The sequence below is a fragment of the Pipra filicauda genome, unplaced genomic scaffold (genome assembly GCF_003945595.2).
Source record: "Pipra filicauda isolate LSUMZ 115617 unplaced genomic scaffold, ASM394559v2 scaffold80_size11013439_pilon, whole genome shotgun sequence".
NCBI classification, from domain to species: Eukaryota; Metazoa; Chordata; class Aves; order Passeriformes; family Pipridae; genus Pipra; species Pipra filicauda.
Window position 1 is genome coordinate 5,012,658 of NW_024104987.1, and position 13,093 is coordinate 5,025,750.

Sequence of the window (13,093 nt, forward strand, 5' to 3'; positions counted from 1 at the left end):
GTTGCTGGCATTGCCATTCCACTTTCCCCTCCAAGGGTGCATTTCCAACAGGGTGCAATGCACAGGTCCCAGGGCTGTCCCAAATACTCTGTAATACCTGTGGGCCATGCTCTTCATTGTCTTTACAAAACTGACACTCACATCTGGAGGTAGTTCAGGAAAATCAGATGATCACCCAAAAAAGGAACTGGCTCCTGTGTGCCCATGTTTGAGTTAGTGCACACCTGGGAGATGAGCTCTCTGTATTACAGCTGAAGTTACTCAGGACTGCACTTTATATATTATTAAGACCTTTTTGAATTTTAAATTTGAAGCTTCCCCCCCTCAATACATACAATCATACAAATTACAGTTAATTAGAGAACGAGCACTATTAACTATGAAATTTTCACAGTCCAGTGGTTAAAAGAAATTCAAACATCAGTCAGCCCTTAAAACAAATTCAGGAGCAGAGCAAACAGTCCTGTCTGAACACTGCACACTGAGCCAGCTTTTGTGGAAGGTGCTGGTAGCAAATATTTAATTTTGCACTCAATTGTTATTTGGTGAGAGATGTGGCAGTAACTTCTATTTGACCTCAGTCATTCTGAGAGATACAAATGCACGTGAAAGAGAAATTTCGCCTTCTCACCATTACACATAAAATATGTAAATCTTCTCCCAGATCAAACACATTTGCACTGTTAAGGAGCTACCTGATGGATGCAGACAGATTTGATGTATTAATCCACCTGAAATAATGCACGCTACATAATTCAGTATTAGCACATTTAATGGGAACTGCACAAGTCCAAAGTGTTGGTAATTTCAGGCCCATAATTTAAAAGTACCTGATTTAATTCAACGTAAAGGAAGAGATAAAAAGCAAATTTGTTCTTTCCTCCACTAATGAAACAGTACTTCAAGGTGCAATAAAGAAAAAAATTTGGCTCCACTCTCCCTGCAGTCTGTGTTTGGAAATGAACACTCTTCTCGATTCATAAAATCTTGCATGTGTTTAGGTACTAAAAGAAGAAGTTGATGCTGGGTTTTGTCACCAGTACTTGTGAAACAAGCTTATCCATTTTTGCATTAACAGATGTAAATTGCTGGAGGCAACTATTAAGCACGAGTAAACATGTGTTGCCTTTTAAACACTGTCACTCCTCTAACAGACCAATGGCGTGATTATAAACATGGCCAAGGGGCTTTCTGCAAATTATTTTAATTCCTTTTCGAATTATTGCTCATTATGTCCTGTGTTTCTTCCTATATGGTCCCTTGGCACGTATATATAGCCCAGTTTAAACAGCAGGGCAGGGAGTTGTTCTCTGGTGCATCTTGCTGTGTATTTCTGTCAACTCCCCCTGACCCTCTCCTGTGAGACACTTAACTACCCCTTTACTTCCCCCTCATAACAAAGCAGAAGATGAGCAGAATAACCTGGGATTGAGCTATCCAAGATTAAGGACATGTCTGCACTGTGCAATGGAGCGTGGTGAAAACAGTTTTAGGGAATCTGTGCCTGTGTCTAATAACAGCCACAAGCAGTTTTGCCCAACACTCAGTAACCTTGTCAAGGCACCACTCAGGTCCAAACAACCAGGGGTAATTAGGGATAATTACCCTGGCACAGTTATTTTGCTCCTAGTTTTGAAGCTGACTTGCAGCGTGCCCATAGGTTTGCTCAGACCAACGTGCAGAATTACTTCTGGCTCAAGGTCACACCAGAAATCAATGGCAGCAGCAGGAAAAAAGCCCAGATGTCTTTAATATCAGCCCAGCTCAAAGTCACTTGGTGCTCTCCTTCCCAAGCACAATCACCCTCTTTTTCTAGTACATAGACAAGTGTTGGAGAAGCTGCACAACTCGTAACACACGCAGAGAAAAAGCAGCACATGCAAAACTGAACCACCAGAGTATCACTCCACCAACAAACTGTCCTGGTGCAGGACCATGGAAAATCTGGCCCTTGGCCTCTGTCGCTGTGATGGACCTGTACAAATAAATTACATCTGTGTTAAACAGTGGGGAATTCACTGTTTAATAAATGAAGTATTTATTTGACTACAGACAGCCACGTTCGCTCATGTCAGAGCCCTGAGGGGCAGCTCCTGCTCAGGGTGGCACAGCAATAAATTCCCAGTTTCTCCAGTCACTGCTGAGTCTCCACTGGAGATCCTTCACACTCCCACTTCTGTGGCCGGCAGCAGGATCTGACTCTTAATACATGAACTAGTGACACTTAATGCCTAGAAGGAGAAATTCAGTTATCTGCAGCAACTGAAATAACACTGTGCAGCTTGTCATACCCAGTCCAATTTGTTCCACAGTCTTTCAGAGACACCGGGGAAATACTCCATTCTCCAGTTCAGCAAGCTTCATCTACAGTATATATTGCTTCCTAAAGAGTTGCTACAGTGCTGAAGAGAAAGAAATAGAATAGAGGCTCAAAACAAAACTACCAGCTTTCCACCGTGACTCCCACCAACTTCTGTTACTGAATGTAAATCTAAAGCCATTTTCTCTTTGAGATAATTGCCAGTTTCTTCTGTTTGCTCGAACTACTTGCTTTGGTACAATTCTGCACTGATTTATTCTTGCATTTGAGTTCACTTGTTAAAGTGTAAGTGATGGGAAAAATGGCTCTAAATTTCACTGCTTTAAACATTTCTCGAATCCATAGATAACACAGGCAGACTGACTTTCTAAGTTATTGTCATCTCTGTTTCCCTGAAATCACGGTAGTTGAAACCATTATGGTTTTTTTTTTCCATGCACAAACAAAATTCATATCCTTTCAGCTTAAATTATTTTTAGATGGCGAGGTGCAGGAGTAAATACAATGACAAAGCACAGCGGGTTTCTCTCAATATATTTGGAGCAAAACCAAGATGGAGCTGTTTCCAGCACACAGCAGACTCCCAGAAAATTGCACTCACCGTGCACAGCAGATGTAATAAATTTCCATGCCTCTAGACAGAGCATCCAAGCCCTGCTTTCTCTGCCCCAAACTAACAGAGTAAGAGGTAGTTCTGATAAAAGGCTCTTTTTGAGGCTGTTTTTCTTCAATTCATTGCCATTGACGAAGAATTCCTCTTGATTTTGTAAAAACTCTTTGTGGGAAGTTTGTTTGTCAGCTGCTGGCACAGAGGGGAAGCAAGGATAACTATCCCATTCCCCACAAACTCCACAGGGCTCTCATGAGCAGCACTGGGACTTTCTGAGGACACTGGTGAAGATAACAGGGTACTTCCAAGGGAGATTCCCACAGCAAGAATTAACTGGATGAGGAGTCAGGAAGAAAAAACCAAAGGAGCCATTTAATTTTTCTTTTGGGCATTTTGCTTCATAAATCTTCAGACAAGCCATCAACTTTTCCATTTCGGAAATCAAATCTCAACTTGATTCTCCCTGCCAATAACAAAACAAAAGATGTTCTGTGTCTGCCCACAGAGCCTATTACATGGCCCACAGTTATGCCATCTCTTCTGGGTGCTGGTACTGAAAAAGGAAGAATTAGAGCACAGAAGAAATGCTTTTGATGATGTGTAAGCCTCAGAAGGACCACACTAATTTAAGCTCTCTGTGCTTACAAGGAACAGCTATTGCTGTGGGTAGTTACAAATTAGAAGAAAGGGTTCCTTCAGTGGGAAGGATTCAACAGCTCCTTCCCTGAAGGGTCTTAACTTTTTAAAACCATGTTAAGAAAAAGACAAAATCAACAAACACACTTGTTGAAGGAGGAAATCAGAAACTATGTCCCTGCTGAGGCCAATCCTGCCCTGGGGGAGCTTAAAGATGGGCCCAGGTAAGGTTTGGATCTCAGGAGGACTCAGATTCCTGGAATACAGTGAGGTTTGACTTCACTTGTGAAGTCACCTTAAAAAAAATAAATAAAATTTGAATGCTCCCCATTGTGACAGGATGCATGGGCTTGGGGAACTCACACTGTCCTTGACTGGAAATCTGGGGAGTGGATCTTCACTGGGCATCAGTCACACTCTACCTGCAACAGCATTTCCTTTATTACTGAAAATCTGCCTGTACTGGTCCTTGCAGGGCTGATCCCCTGATAAGTGTTTCACACCCATTTGCTTTGTTCATTGTTATTTTAACGGGGTGAAAAAGTGAAAAAAAAGCCCACAAGAAACCAGGCTTTCTACACTGTCACAGAGCCCAGCATTGAGCTGAAAATGTCTGCCTGCCTGGGACAGCCTCCTCAAGCCATCCACATCAGCAGGCAGCAAATGTCCTCTGAATGTGCCACCTGGCACGACTGCTCATTGCTTCCTAATCCTCCTGGAATAGCATTTTCCAGACAACTCCTATCACACACCGAGCAGTCTCCGTATGTTTGCAAAATGAAGTCAAATTGGTTTGACATCTCCTGCAAGAAACCTTTATCGTCAAAATTTGGCAGAAGAAAAAGACAGGACTTGCTTCTGACCTAATGGTTTCCCTCCCCTTTCAGGTAAATTCTTACACTGGGAGACATTTACATCCCAGAGCTGATTTTTCTTGTATACTCAACTAACTCTATGCAAAAAAATCCAGCACAGGATTGCATGACAGAGGATAAAATGTCAGTTTTCTCCTCTATCCAAGGTGTGCTGAAGGCAGACAGGTTTACAGCAACTCTTGCCTCTGCACCTCTCTGAGTGCCTTCCTGATTTATGGCAGAAAGAAGCTCCAAGTCAGAGCTGATTTAACTGTGGCAAAACTGCAGGAACTATGGCAGCAGCTGCAGCTGCAGAGCTCTAACCAGAGCCACTGTTACTCATCTGTATTTTTGATAGTTCCATGCATTGAAGTTGTTTCCTGATGGGCACATCTGCTGCATTTACAGCTTCGTTCTACCACCATGGAGAAGACACTACCACGTGTTCCCAAGCTCTCACTGTTGGCAACAGTAAAATGTGTGGCCTCAGAACGAGAGGAAGGAAGGAACAGCTCTTGGAAAACCTGACCTCCCAGTCTGTTTCCAGCAGCTGTGACAGGAACTTCGGTTTGAAGGTTTTGCTATGGAGTCCTGCCTGGTAGCAGAGTGAGACAAATTTATGAGTTCCCAGTTCCCACAACTGATTACAAGGTTTCCCTGGACAGCTCAGTTACATATGGACATCTACTGATGGACACCTTTAATCCCAAACACAGGGAGCCGATTTTCTGGAGGCTCCAAGTTCCTGCTTTCATACAGAAGAGCTGTACCACAGGCAGAAAGAACAAAAAGGTCTGATGATTAACATGCCAGTGATTTTAGGAGGAAAGCACAGCTCTTGCTACAGACTCCTAGTAAGAGTTTTGCCATGTGCCTCACTTTCCCAGCCACAAAGTGGTGACTGGAATTCCCCCATATCCTGCTGTCAGTGAGGACTGTAAGGTCCACACTGCAGGAACTATTTTTCAGTGGTGCTTTTATCCTGCTGTGCTCAGGATGCTCCAGTTTTGCTGGAGTGTGTGGCCTCAGCTGCACTGCAAGGGATAATACAGCTTCTCCAAGGATGACCTTGTCTTCTATCCCCCAATTTCCTACTTAGCATCATGTTTAAAAGTAACATTTGTGCACTTGGTTGAAGCGTTGCAGGAATTCTTTAATTACTTCTAAACCCAGCTATTTGCCATTCAGAAGCTTGTGTTACAACATTAAAAGGCTTTGACAAAGTAACGTGGAATTTCTGGAGCAGGCTCCAACAACACAGTTTCTCCTTTTCATCTCCTATTTCAAGGAAGAGTGACAGCAAAAGTTAAATGCTGTTTTTATTTAGTGCTGTTTGATTGAGAGATTAAGGGTTGAATTTCTAATTTGAAGAGCAATTCTCAACGGAGGCACAATATTTGTATCTATTAAGGACAAGGTGCCCCTGAAATTGCAATCTGCTCCTCTTCAGAAGTTTTAAGTTTCAGGAAATTATAGGTTTCTACCTTGTCTACAAAAAAATATATGTAGTTTTATGAGAGCGGAATATACATGTATTTCAAATAAAAAAAGTAACCCATTTAACCTTCAGACGAGGCATCTCTTCCAGCCACCAGCAGCCTCCCAGTAAAGCAGCTGTTGATCTTAATTCATGGACACCTCCTTTCATAGCATGTAAATCCTGTTACATGCAGTTGTATTCCCTGTTCTCAAGCCAAATCCTTTCCAGTTCCAGATCATCCCAATTCTGCTGTGCAGCAAATGGAATGGGGGGATAATTACGAGGCAATCATTTGGAAACGGAGAGTCTTAAATCACCCAGACATCTCATCATCCTGCAACATCCTCCTGCCAAAGGACCTCCTCTTCTCCTCTGCCAGTATCCAGAACAAACAGACTCTTTTCCTGATCCCTGCACAAGCCAAGTATATCTACGTGGCCCTAGGAAGACTCCTGTAGGGGTAGTGAAGATGTGGAGAACAAAAAATTTTAGATCAGGCTATAAGGGGTGTTCCATCACCAACTCAGCTCCAATGTGAACCTGTTGGACTCTTCATCAATCACCCGAACAAAACACTAGTGACTTGTAGGCAAATGACCCCTCACCCAGCAGATTAATTCATTATAAAACAGTTTTACCCAGTGTGATGGTTGCAATTAACTGTAAGAGGTTTCTAAAAAGGTAAGTCAGGCTGGAGAGCAGAGGAAATGACAGACACCAACAAGACCTCAGACATTTCAAATGGGGAAAAAAACATTTCAGCCTTCTTCCCAACAAAATCATTTCTGCCTGGAAAACACTGCAGCTATTTATACTAACTATTGTGTTAAGCTCTGTATAAAGCACCTGCTCCAGGCCATAGCACCTTGCATCCCAAATTAGGCAAAACAGATGCAAAGCACAGTCACAGAGAGAAGAGATGACTTCTACAAAACAAGCATGACAAACACATGAACTGAATTTGAACTCAGAGGGTATATGGGAATGCTTTAACTGAAAGCCTTCCCTTTCCTGTCAGTGAATTTCCCAAATGCATACATCTAAATTCCTGTGCCTTTCACTGCATTCACAGATTTGGATTCCTTCTGTTCCTACCAAATTACGTAGGCTCCCCACCTTTAAGAAAAACTACCACGGCTGTTAGAGTTATTTCCCTCTCTTTCCATTTCCTTAAAGGAACCTGACTCCAGGCATCAAATACAAAGGCAGGTCTTGTGGGAACTTTCAAAGTTGCTTTTATGTCTGATCGTCTTTGTGCTGAAGTCACGGGCTGAATTACTGCTGGCACAGGAGGACGGGCAGAGCTGGAATCCAGGCAGTGTGTAGGTGTTCTTGGGGAGCAGCTACAGGCACGTTGCCTGCTCAGAGCAGGCAGGATGCAGGCAGGAGTCTCCTTGCCCTCAGCTGAAAGATTGTCTCAAAACTCTGCCTGTTCCTTCTCTGGGATGTGGGTTTGTGGGGATTTGGGTCTGCCTGGCATGGTTGACTTCCATTGTCTTGACAGCTTGGGAATCAGGGCTCTACAGTGAGTGCTTAGACCATAGGAGCAGGAGATAAGGGCAGTATGATAATATGAAAATGGGTTAGGTGAATCCTGCATCTTTTTCTTTCTGAGTACAAGGAAGTAGAAGCCCCATAGAATCATTTAGGTTGGAAAAGACCTCTGAGATCATCAAGTCCAACTTTTTACTAATCACAACCTTGTAAACCAGACCAGAGCACTGAGTGCCACATCTGTTTCTTGAACACCTCCTGCAGTGGGGAACTCCACCATCTCCCTGGGCAGCCCATTCTAATGCTCAACAATCCTCTCCATGAAGAAATTCCTCCTGATGTCCAACCTAAATCTCCCCTGGTGCAGTTTGAGGTCACTTCCTCTTGTCCTGTTGCCTGGGAGCAGAGCCTGACCCCCACCTTGCTACAACCTCCTGTCAGGGAGCTGTAGGGAGCAAGAGTTGCCTCTGAGCCTCCTTTTCTCCAGGCTAAACAAACCCAACTCCCTCAGCTACTCCTCATAGGATTTACTCTCTGGTCATAGGACTTAGGCTCCCACAGACCCACCAGTACTGGGTTACACAGTTGGAGAGTCTGGGCTGCTTTTGAGGGACTCCACTATCCATCCTCAGGCATCACAGGCCTGCTGGAACAGGAAGTTTATAGTGCAGGCTCTCCATGCTAAGTAAAATTATAACAACGTCTGGCATCCTGCCTCCAGCATAACCCAAACCCAAGCTTCCTAAACTGATGCTTCAGAGGGCAGCAGAATAAATAAACCTCTCAGCAATATGTCTAGCCAACCATACAATGCTTTACATGAAGAAAAACATCTTTCCTGAGCCCAATAGGAAATCATTTTGTGCCCTGAAGCATGAGATTTGTTTACCCTTAACTTAACATGCATAATGCTAGTTTTGTCTTTTTGCAATGAAATTATCCATTCTCTTTATAAATCTGGCTCTTCAGATTCCCTTGAAGAAGCTTACGGAATAACTTGGAGAAATAAACCACTGGAATGAAACTGTAAGGAAATTACTGTTATTTCTCCTAAGCTACCTCAGTGTCTACAGAGGTTGGACAAAAGTTCACGCACACATCCAGGCGAGCACTCTCCTGAGCAGTATTTTACTGCTAAGAGTGTTGGCTAAACAACAAGATGTATTTCATATTTAATTCCCCTTGAAATGCAGCACAAAAAGTGCAAATAAGAAAGAAAACTGAAGACACTGGTCTGCATTTAACACTGGAGTTGCTGGTTTTTTTTTCTTCTCGCATTCAAGACAATTTTGGAGGCTGAGGTTAAGAATAGCAGGGACACTTCAGACAGACACCATTCCTTAGTGCAGGGGGGTCACACCACTGAGATCCATCACCTCGTGGGCTGGGTCAGAGTCCATTGCACATTTTAAAAAACCTGTATTTTCACAGAGGACACAAAGCTTCTACAGGACAGTTAAGGACTTCCATGACAAGATTCTGGTCTTTTCCAGAAATGTTGATTCACACCAAAGATTCATTTGTTTGAGCAGCCACACGGTTTTTTGGCTGCCCCCAGGTTCTCCACACACAGATTTAATCAAAACTCAGATGCTCTTTTTCTCTCATGGGAAGAAAAAGGGGAGAAGAAGCTGCTTGCAAAGGTTAAAGATCTTCTTTTCGAAGGCTCTCCGGTGAGAACCAAAAACATTATTCCAGAGAGAATGAGGACTGCTAATCCACAGCTGACACACCGTCAATATTGATGAGAACAATATTTGCTGAAGGGCGTAGAAAATACCTTTCATATTCACATGCAAACAGCAATGCAGGAGAGTAAATAGCATGGTCAGAGTAGCATGGCTGGTTTTCTTCCTTTCTGGTACCTGTTGATGTGCTCTGGTTGTCTATCTCCATTACATTCCTGGCATTAAGTCTTGCAGGAACTTGTTGCAGTTCCCAAGGGCTTTATTTCCACTACAGTGAGTGCACTGCAGCAAGACACTGAAAAAAAACTAAAAAAATCATCAGCTGAGGCAATGCAGAGATAGTGGGGATTCATAAGGACTGCTAGTCTAGTGAGGTTAAACTCTCCAGGCTCCTCTTCACAGTTAATAAAGAAAGAAAGGCCCTCCCAGACGATAAGTCTGAGCAGCCAAATTAAGCTCTTGCTCTGAGGTGCAGGATCTTGATCATTAACTGTAATAGGGCCCAGGTACATTAACTCCAGTGAACAGGGGCCTCACAGCCTTCAGTTTGCTCAGTTCCTTCTCCAAGTTCTGATCTGGATACAATTCAGAGTATGCAAAGTTGGGAGTCTGGGCCCTACATTATCTGTGGCCCTCAGGCCATTTCAGACAGCGACTTAGGACACCTGCATTGGGTGTATTTTCATGTCTATTGAAAGCCAAGCCCAGTGTTTCTATTTTCCTGGTTTTTTTTAATTTAATTTTTAATTGCTTTCCACCTTGGATGAGTGCTGGGCTGAATTGCCCACATAAGCATCCAGGTGCCAGCCCTGGAATATGGGATGCTGATACTGATGGCTCAGTAGCAGCCTGTGTTTAGAGCATCCTAAAGCAGTTACAAAAGTGCAGCCTCAGGTACTGGAAGTCAGATGGTATCAATATCCTCCTGCTTTTTTACTGCCATGATCATCTTGATCCCTGTATCCTCAAACCAGTCGCCACCAGTCACCCTGCTGTATCTCACTTCTTGCCAGTACTCAAGAAAAGGAGTTTCAGAGAAAGAAAGCCAATATCAAAATTTCATTATTTCTAGAGGATAAATTCTATAACAAAGGCTTAGGGTAGGATACAAAACCTACACGGGGAGAGGATGTCTCCACTGCAGAGCCTGTGCACTAGGAAAGCCAGATAAAGGATGGGAGAAGAACACCTTATCCTTTGTTCAACAAAAAGCAAATTAATGGCTTACCTGCCTCTCCACATCAGCTTTTACAAAAAAACCAACCAACCAAAACCATACAAAAAGCCCCTCTCATACCAGAATTTTTTGTTAGAAGTGTTTGTATGTTTATCCCACTACAAATCAGCAAGATCACAGCTAAGCTATCACAGCCAACCAACCCAAATCAGAGCTCAGCTACTCACAGTCAGCTCAAAGCAGGAAATAAAGAAAATTTTCAAAGAATCAGTCATCTAATTAATTCCACGTTGCTATATTATGTAAATAGATATCAGAAAAGAAGGCCTTAAACGTGTTAACATTCACTCAAGCAAATATTGACATCGAATCCAATAGGATTACTCCCCTGAGAAATGTTAAGTGTATACCTAAGTCTCTGTGCAATTTGGGCTTAGGTTTGTTGAATAAATAGCTTTCTGAGAATTATTCATTTTGTTATATATTTCACCATCTGTAGGAATACTGATACAGTAATTTGAATATTACTGAAATACTGCTTTTATAAAATATTCAGCTGGTCCCCTAATGCAGGTGAGGGATAAGACAGATACTCATAAAACAAACTCAGGAAATATGACAAACTTAGTCACATTATAACAAACATAATTCATTCCCTTAGAGTAATCAAGTTTATTAAACACAAAGCCTGGTTAATATTTTATATTTGCAAACATCTTTTCCCACTAATGGCCTAAAGCATTTTGCAAGCTACAACATGCAGACAACATTTTAAGTGCAATCTCTCCTCCTGTGCACCCCAGTTGCCAAGCTCTCAGCTGAGAGCTGCCCTCCCACACGTCAACAACAGCCATGTCAGCCCTTTCGTGAGGCAAAAATAAATCCATTAACTTTCATCTAAATACTGTTGATACCCAAAAATTAGAGCCTGGTCAAAAAACCAGACAACTGTTCCTGCTGAAATGGGTAGAAACCAGGAGTGAATGTTCTGGCATCTGCCTTGGGGCGCACACACACACACACACACACACACACACACACACACACACGTGCAAAGGGGTGGCTTAGGCACCACCACATGAGAGAGGATTTGGGGAAGAGGCAGAGACACACATCCAGCATTTCCATTTGCTGGACTGGGGCACCTTCCACCAGACCAGGTTGCTCAGAGCCCCGTTCAACCTGGCCTTGAACACCTCCAGGGGTGGGGAAGTCACATCTTCTCTGGGCAACCTGTTCTGGTGCCTCATCACCCTCACAGGGAACAATTTCCTCTCCATAGCCCATCTCGCCCTGCTTGCTGTCACTTTAAACCCATTCCCCCTTATCCTGTCACTCCATCCCTTGTCCCAAGTCCCTCTCCAGCTCTACTGGAGCCCCTCTAGGCACTGGAAGGGGCTCTCAGGTCTCCCCAGAGCCTTCTCTTCTCCAGGCTGAACACCCCCAGCTCCCAGCCTGTCTCCACGTCAGAGGGGCTCCATTCCTTTGAGCATCTTCACTTTGGAAACAAAGCACCGCTAGAGGACAGTGGAAGCTAAAAAATGCCTGGCAGCCCCCTCGGTGCTTGGAAATAGGCTGGAGATCCGGCGAGATTCGCTCCAGGAAATTCGGTCGGTAAATACCTGCCCACGCACGTTTCAAAGGATCGTGACTCCCGTGTGCAGCAGGTGGGACCCAACCGGAGAGGATTCACGGGGGTGGGGAGCGGTAAGTGTTGCCGAGGTGAGGGGATGCTAAACGGGCTGAGATTAATCGAAACCCATCGCCGAGGATCTTCCCCCCCCTCCCCAGCCGACCAGCAGGCAGCAGTGGCAACCACTGCAGTCAGTGTTTGGATTCTGATGGGGGTACCGTGCCCAGATGTAATTGTTCTGACTCAGAAAAAAAAAAAAAAAAATTAATCAGCTCTCAAAAGAGGTGACAGCTGTTTCTCTGATTCCATTTACATCTAATTTGTAGTGTTTACCTAAGATCTTAGGTGCATTTCCAAACACAGCTAAGAATACCCTTGTATTTCAGTGACTGGTAAGCGAAAGTAGGTTTAATTTTATGTGACTAACTCTACTGTTTCTTGCTAAACAGTAGGGATACAGATGGAGGTAAAAAAAGAAAAAAAAGGAAAATAGAAAATCTCTGTTCTGGATTGCAGAACATATTGCATAAACTCACACTGGCCATAGCTGTTTGCACAAAACCTTGCAAAGGCTCTGTAAAGAATAGGATTCAAAAGGAACCATAGAAGATGTTGCCACAGATCTAAAGACAGGCATGTCAGTTAACTGCGGTTCTGAAGAAAGTACTAACCTAGAAAACATTTAAGACATTTAACTAGCCAGCCTGCCAGTGTGGATATCCCTCAGTTCACCATATATGCATTTTTAAGTGACATTCCTTGACTGGCAATATGAAGCACCCCTTCTCCTTCAAGGTAGTCCCAACTTGAGACATCTCATGGTTTTAGCCCAAGTTTTGTGCCACCTCTACTATAATTTCTAATTCTGCTCATGTTTCTCCCTGTATTTAGGAGTAGCTTACTGCTTGCAAGAGAAAATATGTGTAAAAATACATCACAGCTGCCACAGCACCTTTTACATTTGAGTGTCCTGGATCACTTTACAACCACAAGAAGAGTCCCAGCATCACTATGAAATGGCTGCATTTAGATTTACAGCTGTAGTCACCTGCTATCCAGGGTGGGAATGATCTTTACAGCACAGAAGCATTGTGTGAGTGGCCCATGACTCTGTAAGGAGTCATGAGTGGACCGTAGAGTCCTGCCTTTTGATGCTCTCCTCATTCCCTGGTGGACATTAAATGCCACAATATACATGTGG